The sequence below is a fragment of the Aethalodelphis obliquidens genome, unplaced genomic scaffold (genome assembly GCF_003676395.1).
Source record: "Aethalodelphis obliquidens isolate GAN/ISIS:26980383/991018 unplaced genomic scaffold, ASM367639v1 scaffold2, whole genome shotgun sequence".
Taxonomy (NCBI): domain Eukaryota; kingdom Metazoa; phylum Chordata; class Mammalia; order Artiodactyla; family Delphinidae; genus Aethalodelphis; species Aethalodelphis obliquidens.
Window position 1 is genome coordinate 1,691,083 of NW_020837946.1, and position 7,398 is coordinate 1,698,480.

At 53.0% G+C, this 7,398-nt stretch overlaps 1 protein-coding gene across 3 annotated transcripts in view; it reads left to right on the top strand.

The window, feature by feature from the left end:
* Window positions 1–7,398, top strand: part of HDAC4 (histone deacetylase 4) — a 284,915-nt gene continuing 277,517 nt past the window's right edge. For all 3 annotated transcript variants that reach the window (XM_027116793.1, XM_027116797.1, XM_027116794.1), the window contains exon 1: window positions 1–84. The gene's annotated coding sequence lies outside the window, so the exon portion shown is untranslated. The remainder of the gene's footprint in view (window positions 85–7,398) is intronic.

Sequence of the window (7,398 nt, forward strand, 5' to 3'; positions counted from 1 at the left end):
TGGTGGTGGTGGCGGCGCAGGCTGAGGAGATGCGGCTCGGAGCGTCCGCGCTGGGCTAGAGCGCCCGCCGCCGCCGCCGCCGCGGTAAGCGCTGCCCCGGCCCGGCCCGCGGGCCATTGTCCGCCCCCCGCCCGCCCGCAGGCCGCCCGCCGGCCTCCACGCCCCCGCCGCCCGGCCCGGCAGGTGGACGCCGGGGTCCGCCTGGCCGGCCCGGTCCGGCCCGTGCGCCCAGGCCGCGCGTGGCGCCGGCCCGCGGGTGTCCGGAGCTGAGCCGGAGCCCGTCCCGGACCTTCCCCTGCAGCCCCGGCCGGCGAGGGCCGCCGCGGGGCGGGGGCAGGACGGCCGGCGGGCCCCGGGCGCCCGCACCAGTCCAGGCCGAGCCCTCGGCAGGTGGGCCGGGGGCTCCCGAGCCCGGGCGGGCGCCGTTTATGTAACTTTGTCGAGGCTGTGAGTTTGCAGAAAAACGTCCCTCCCGGGGCTGGCGGGCGGGGTGCGCCGTCGCCTGGTGTGTGCCCCGGACCGGAACGGCAGGGGTGGGGGTGTCCACGACCCGAGTGGGTGCCCGCAGGCTTCCCACAGGCCGAGCTGCGGCCCCGTCCTGCCCAGATGACGGGAGCCGCGTTTCCCGGCATTGCAAGCACACACCATGGAATTAGAAGGAAATTATCTCGTATTTACATTTAGCGTTGAATTATTTGACACTGTTATAGCAGGAGATCGTGCGTATCAGTTGGAAAGGCCGGGGGTGGAACCCAGTGTACTCATTTAATGCACATCAAAAATTTGTAATAACTTGCAGCAGCTGATATGAATGTTTCCTTTATTGCATGTTGTAAATTGACCTGCTGTGACACAATTTTCAAATAAAGTGTTGCATAAATTAAACTCAAGTTATTTTAAAACTAATGACTTTCTTAACTAAATCCTAATTGCATTACTGTGGAGACCTACCTAATTGCTTGCAGCGGCTCTGCCTGCCCTCGGTGAGGGAGGAAAGGGCCTGTGTAGTTACTTTGCTTCCCTTCTTTTCTCTATTTAGGCTTTTCTGTTTATTCCCACAGACCACCTAAGCACAGGAGGTCTGGGAGTAAACATGTAAACAGCCCTCGCCCAGCGCCAGCCCAGCAAGATTGGGGGGATACTGGTGGGTTTGCACCTTGGCCTGGTTTCACTTTTTCTTTTGTAATATGATGGTGGTTGCTTGGAGTTTGAGTTTCTTCTGATAATTCTGTGCTTTGGATGGGGCCAGGAAAGGTGGTGGTGGTGATTGGGCGGGCGGGGTGGGGAGGGAGGGAGAGGGATTGAATTAACAAAACTCAGCTGCTTGTACACAAATATACACTACAGCAATTACAAAGCAACAAAAGTTATTGCAGAATTTTGCAGTAACTATGGCAACACCATTACTCTATTATAATTGGAAATGCAAAATGCCACCCTCTTAGAAGTTTCATCAGAATGGAGTTTTGGATATCAAAAATATGTGAGATTTTATTTTTTTTTCTTTTTTTCAGGTAGCTCCTGAGAATTCTAAAATCTGTGTTCAATTATCTATTTTTAAGACCCATGAAGCTTTCCCAGATATTCTCCTCCCTTGGATCCGTGGCATCTTTCCCCAGAACTCACATTTGTGTGGGAGGGAAGTATTTTCCTGCCTTAAACACACACACCCTGACACATTGTTAGACTCCTAGAGCTTTCTGTGTTCTGGGCTTTTATTTTAAAGATCACATACCTTCCTAAAGAGAGCAGTAATCAATTAGAAAAGGAGAAGGATTTATGCGGCAGGCAGATGAAACACTGCCCTCTTTAGGGTTAGTTCTCTCTCCTTTGAGGGGAGCTGGCAGCAGGAGTGCCCCTGGGAGAGCCCTGGGCTGGGGGTGTGTGCGCGGGCGGATGACTGTGGTCTACACGGAGGCCTGCGAGGCCTAGGGACCAAGGACAGATGTGGCCTAAGCAGCCCTGAGCCAAGAGAGACTGTTCTGTGGCCAGCAGCTTCACAGCCATGCAAAATGAAAATCTCTCAATGCCATGTTCTCAGAGGCCTCGGGCCCTGTTGCTGGAGCCAGATGGACAAGACAACATGGCACCCAGGCCATGTGCCACCTGAGTGCAGATCTTGACTCAGTGGTCAGAAACCTGCTTTCTAAGGATGCCCCTCATGACGTTTCCCTGGAGGACTCCAGTTCTGGAAGTTTCCGCACATTGTGGGGTAGCTGCAGTTGAATTTCGTTATAACTCTTTCCTTTTAACTACTGCATATTTATGTCCAGTAATCGACTTCCATTTTCCAGCTGCATTGTGAGGTTTCAATGCAGCATGAATAGCTTTGAATTCTCATCCTTTGATGTTGGGGGTGGCACCCGAGGAAAGGCGACTTTCTGCCGTCGTAATTGCCAGAGCAGAAGAAACATTTCATCACTCCTGGAGAATTCGTCCATACCGTTCTCTATTGAAAACGCTGGGTTTTCATCACTCGGAAGCTACCATGAGAAATAGATTGGTACCTGATGGAGGGAGGGAGCGTGGGAGATGCAGAGGGCGGGAGACAACCGCCACTGGGGGTCGCGGGGCGACAGGCTGTGGCCGGGCTTTGGGTCCCTGGACCAGAATCACTGCCTGTGCGGCTGGGGGTCCACGCCGGCCCCGCCTCTGTGGTTGCTCCCTCACTCCGCGGCCTGAGAAGCTGAGCCTGAGCCCCCGCTGTTCTAGGCAGAGGGCGAGTTCCTGCCCTGGTGGCTGCAGCCCCCGCTGGTCCTGGGGTGGGGCCCGGGGAGCCAGTCTGGAGGGGGCTTGGTTTCAGTCTCAAGACTGTCAGTCAGCATGTGCTCTGGTGTGTGGTGGGCTCAGGGCTTCTGGCCTTGCCTTAGGGGAAGGAAGAGCATCTCTGGTTCAAGTCAGATGAGGGGCCCTGTGTCAGGAGTGATGCTGCACCTTCACACACCTTAGCAGTGTGTGTTCATGGAACGTTTCTTTTGGGAGAAGCATCACTGATCTAAGATCAGCGAGTTCTGTTCATAAGGTCATTTTCTCCTCTTGGGCTTGTGTGAGCGAGGAGGTGGGGTGGGCGGACCTGTTTAGGGAGCGGGTGGCGCCTCTGCTGCCTTTTCTGACTGACGTGCCTTCTCCTCACTTCCTGGGAGGAAGGGCCAGGGCCCTCCACAGGCTGCCTCCACAGCGACCCTCCACATCACCGTGGGGACAGATCAGCTTCTGTAGCAGCAGATGTGGAAACCAGACTAGTTTTCCTCTTTCCTGGTGGGGAGATCATGATATTTGTACAGTTGACCCTTGAACAACATGGGCTTGAACCGTGCAGGTCCATTTACCTGTGCACTTTTTTCAGTTTGTACTGTAGTACTGTACAGTCTGTGGTTGATTGAATCTGGGACGTGGAACTGTGGATACGGAGGGCTGACTGATAACTCAGGTTTTCCACTGTGGGGGCTGTCGGCACCCCTTACCACCAGGCAGTTCAAGGGTCAACTGTAAATGTAACATAGACCAGTAGCGACTGTTTAATGAGCACCTACTTGGGGCTACAAGCTGACATAAGTACTTGCCATGTGTACCCCCTTTCTCTCTCTCCACAGCCTCAGGAGGTGGCTGCTACCACACCCATTTTGCAGAGGAGGAACCTGAGACAGATATGAAAATGTAGCATCTGGTACCCCTTGCTGTGTTGAGTCCCAAATGTTGATTCTCTCTCTTCCGTGCCTCCGCTTCCGGGCCCCCGACAGTCTTGAAGTTGAAGTTCAGCATTGCCCATCGAGGCGTTTGGGAGAGTGTAGCCTCTTTGAGAAGAGGACAGTTTGGAATACCTTTTAGTGTTGCGTTGGGTGGTGTCGGAGCTGTCATATGTGATTCTGTGTTTCAGTAGGGTCTGGGAAATAATCCTGGCTTTCTCATGCTGTCCTCTGCTGTGTGTGGCATTGTAGAACTGGAAAGGATCTGAACAATGCTGTCGGCCGGGGTTGGCTGTGTCCCACGCTTGGATCTTCTCCTGAGGCTGCATGGGGGCAGGTGAGGGTAGTGGAGGGCACCTGGTGCCCCACGTCCACTTCAGCCAGAGTAGGCTGGCCTTCACTCTTGTCTGTACGATTATCTTGGAAGAAAGTTTCAGAAACTTTGAAAAATCACTGACTTAATCCATTCTCCTTTAACACCAAGCCAGAAACTTTAAAGAAAATATCGATAGATTTAACAGTATAAGAATTAAAGAAAATTCTCTTTGTCAGAAGACTCTATAAGTGAGGTTAAGTGACAGAGAAAAAAAAATCTACAACTTATTATGCCTATATGTGCTCAATAGTCAATATGTAAAGAGCTTTTGCAAACCAATAAGAAAAGGATGAGCATCCCTCTTGCATGATGAGCAAAGCACATAAATCTGCAAATCCCAGTGGCTAATAATAAAAAAGACTTAGCTTTACTAATAAAGAGATTTAGCTGAAAGATTTTGTTTATGCCACCATGTTAGCACAGGCTAAGTTTGGTGGTGCCTCTTGGTGGTGATAATTTTTATCTTACATGGGTTTTGTAAAATTTAAGTTAATACACGGAAAGTGCTTAGAATAGGGCCTGGCACACAGTAAGCACAATATAAGTTTTGGCTATTGTTAATTATTGATTATTTAGTTACTCTCCAGAAAAGTTTTATGTGTCAAATTTTTAAATGGTCATTCCTTTTGTTCCAGCAATTTTACTTATTGGAATTTATTCTTAGGAAGGGGTATGATAAGCACATGGATATCCAGATACGTACAGGATGTTATTGCTACATTATTTATAAAGGTGATACTTATTAAATACATTGTGGTCTTTTCATCCTGTGGAAATCTATGCACAGGCTCAAAGGTCAGCAGAAGTGTTAAGTGAAAAAAGCAGGTCCGGAACAGGACCCACCCCTTCTGTTTTTTAGGAACTTGGGTCTCTAAAGTGATAACAGTGGCCTTCTGGGGTGTCAGGAAAATGGGATGTGAGTGACTTTCATTGTCTTTTTATACATGTTGGTATTGTATAAATTTTTCTGTAAGCCTGTGTGACTTTTTAATAGTAATACTTTTTTAAAAAAGGCTGATATTTCCATGGGGGGGAAATACTCTTCAACCCCAGTATTTATAAAGGAGGAAAACCAAGTCCTTGGTAAGTTGATACACATGCTTAACATTGGAAGAATTTAGGGGATTTGTTTCTCTGACTCTCGTAAGCTCTCCAAGGCAGTGCTGGCCTCCTGGGTCTGGGCGGGCTCTGGCCCAGGTTGTGCTGCCCACGGCACCTATGTGGTCTTGACCAAGGCAGAGCCGTACCCGTCATTACCACGCTCAAAACCCTGTCATGTCTTAGGATCCTGGAAGGCCTGCCTCGTCTGATAGCGCCTGTCCTTCTCGCTGAGCTTCAGTCTCTACCTGCTTTGCTTCCTTGCTCTCCAGTAAGCCCCCTTTGGCCCCAGGGCCTTTGCACACACTGTTTCCAGTTCTTGGAACTTCCTCTCTTCACCTCTGTCTTCTCTGATCCCTCAGTCCAAGCTCAGCCTTTGGTTCCCTGTTAAACATGGCCTCACATCCTTTTTACTCCTTCCCAACAGGATCCGCTTGTGTAATTTCAATAGGTCATTGTGACATTAGTGGTTTAATGTCACCTCTCTTACCAGCGGTGGGGGGGGTGGGGCTCCACGGGGTGGAGGGGCCCCGAGGGCCTCCTGCCTGCTTTGTGCCCAGTGCTTGGCAGTGCCTGAATGAATGAACGAATGTGTGGCTGGATGCACGACACAGCGAAGGCCTTGGGAGGAGAGCCTAGATGTGGACTGGTCCTCTGGCCTCATAGCACCTTCTGGGTATCTGCCTGTGCTCTGGGATTGCCTGCTTCCTTTCTGCCTCAATCTGGGAACTTCTAGGTTCTGATTTTGGAGATTATGTGCTTTTAAGTAGCTGCAGTAAATACAACTGAAGTGGGTTTTGTGATGCAGAGAGGAACGAGAGGAAGAAGGGCCTTAAACACCCAGCCATCAAGTGGCAAATGGGGCCATTGTGCCTGGGGCCCAGCCAGTGCGCAGGGCTTGTCCCTCCGCTGGATCGCCCAGGGGGCCAGTGTTCCAGGTGGCCAGCCGCTCCCCTGCTTGTTTCAAATTGGAATTAATGACGTTATTTAATCATTTCTTATTCAACCTCATAGTTTTAACATGATACCTTCCTATCTCGCGTCTGTAAACATTTTGGAGTCCGCCGTGTTTAAAAATGCGAATGACAGGCTGTTAGTTTGCTGTTGTTTAGGAGGTGTTCTGTCTGCGTGAGTCAAGCTGTTAGTTTACTGTTGTTTGTGAGATGTTCTGTCTGCGTGGGTCAAGCGCTTTTGTTGGGTCGATGTTTGAGCTTGCTACGGTTGGGCAGCTCTTAGGGCCTGGAAGCCTTGAGCTGGCCTCCCCGCTGGGAGTGCTGTTCTGCCCGTGGTTGGCGGAGCTGTGCGACCTCGTGGGAGCGACCATCGGCTGGTTCGCGTGCCACTGTTGGCTGCTGTGGGTCTTCCGCAAACTTGGGAAGAGAAATTTTGGTGGCTCCCCCCCTGCCGCTCCCACCGGCCTGTCTTGGGTGGCGGAGCCGTGGCGGTGGCGGTGGTAGGGAGCCTGTCTCTTGAACGTTTCTGATTGGTCGGTTATAATTTTGCAAATACTAAGCCCGCACCTAAGGCATGTAGGAAGTCTTCCGTGGGAGCGGAGGAGTTGCACAGATGCTCCTGCATTGGGGCGGGCCCAGGCAGGCCCTGTGGCCCCGTCGCGGGCAGGAAGCCCTGAGCCGCAAGGAGCTTAGACATCGGTGGGGACGGGGTAGGCATGGGCATAACCACACACAGGTGCACCAGGCCGTGGGAGGCTGGGGGGCAGGGGCCCTGTGGCGGGCAGCAGGGTGGAGGACCCAGGCTCAGATGGGGGAAGACAGGAGGGCTGGGAGTGGAGCGTGGTCCTCTTCAGCCGGAGCAGCGGGGCTGCCGCAGGGTGGAAAGGCCGCGGGCAGGATGATGGCCCGGCCCTGAGGGCTCCAGGGCCGCAGCGCGGGAGGAGTGATGAGCTGGACCGACAGACGGGCTGGCTGCCTTGCCGCTCCACGTGTGTGCAGGCTGCTATGCGCAACCGAGGCTTCTGACCCTCTGTGCTCGCTGCTTCCTGCGAGGTGCCACGTGCCTGGCCTCTGCTGCTCTAACCTGGTCGAGGCCTCTGCGGCCTGTGGCCCAGCCGGCCCCTCTCTGGAGCGCGTGCTTGCAGCGTGGCGCTGTCCCCCAGGCTCTGGCAAGAAGCTAGGGCTGCCCACAGCAAGGGGGGCTGGAGTATCCTCAAGTGAGGTGGTTCTTCCTCCCTCCCCCCTCCCTCCCCCTCCCCCCCCCCCTCCCCCCCCCCCCCCCCCC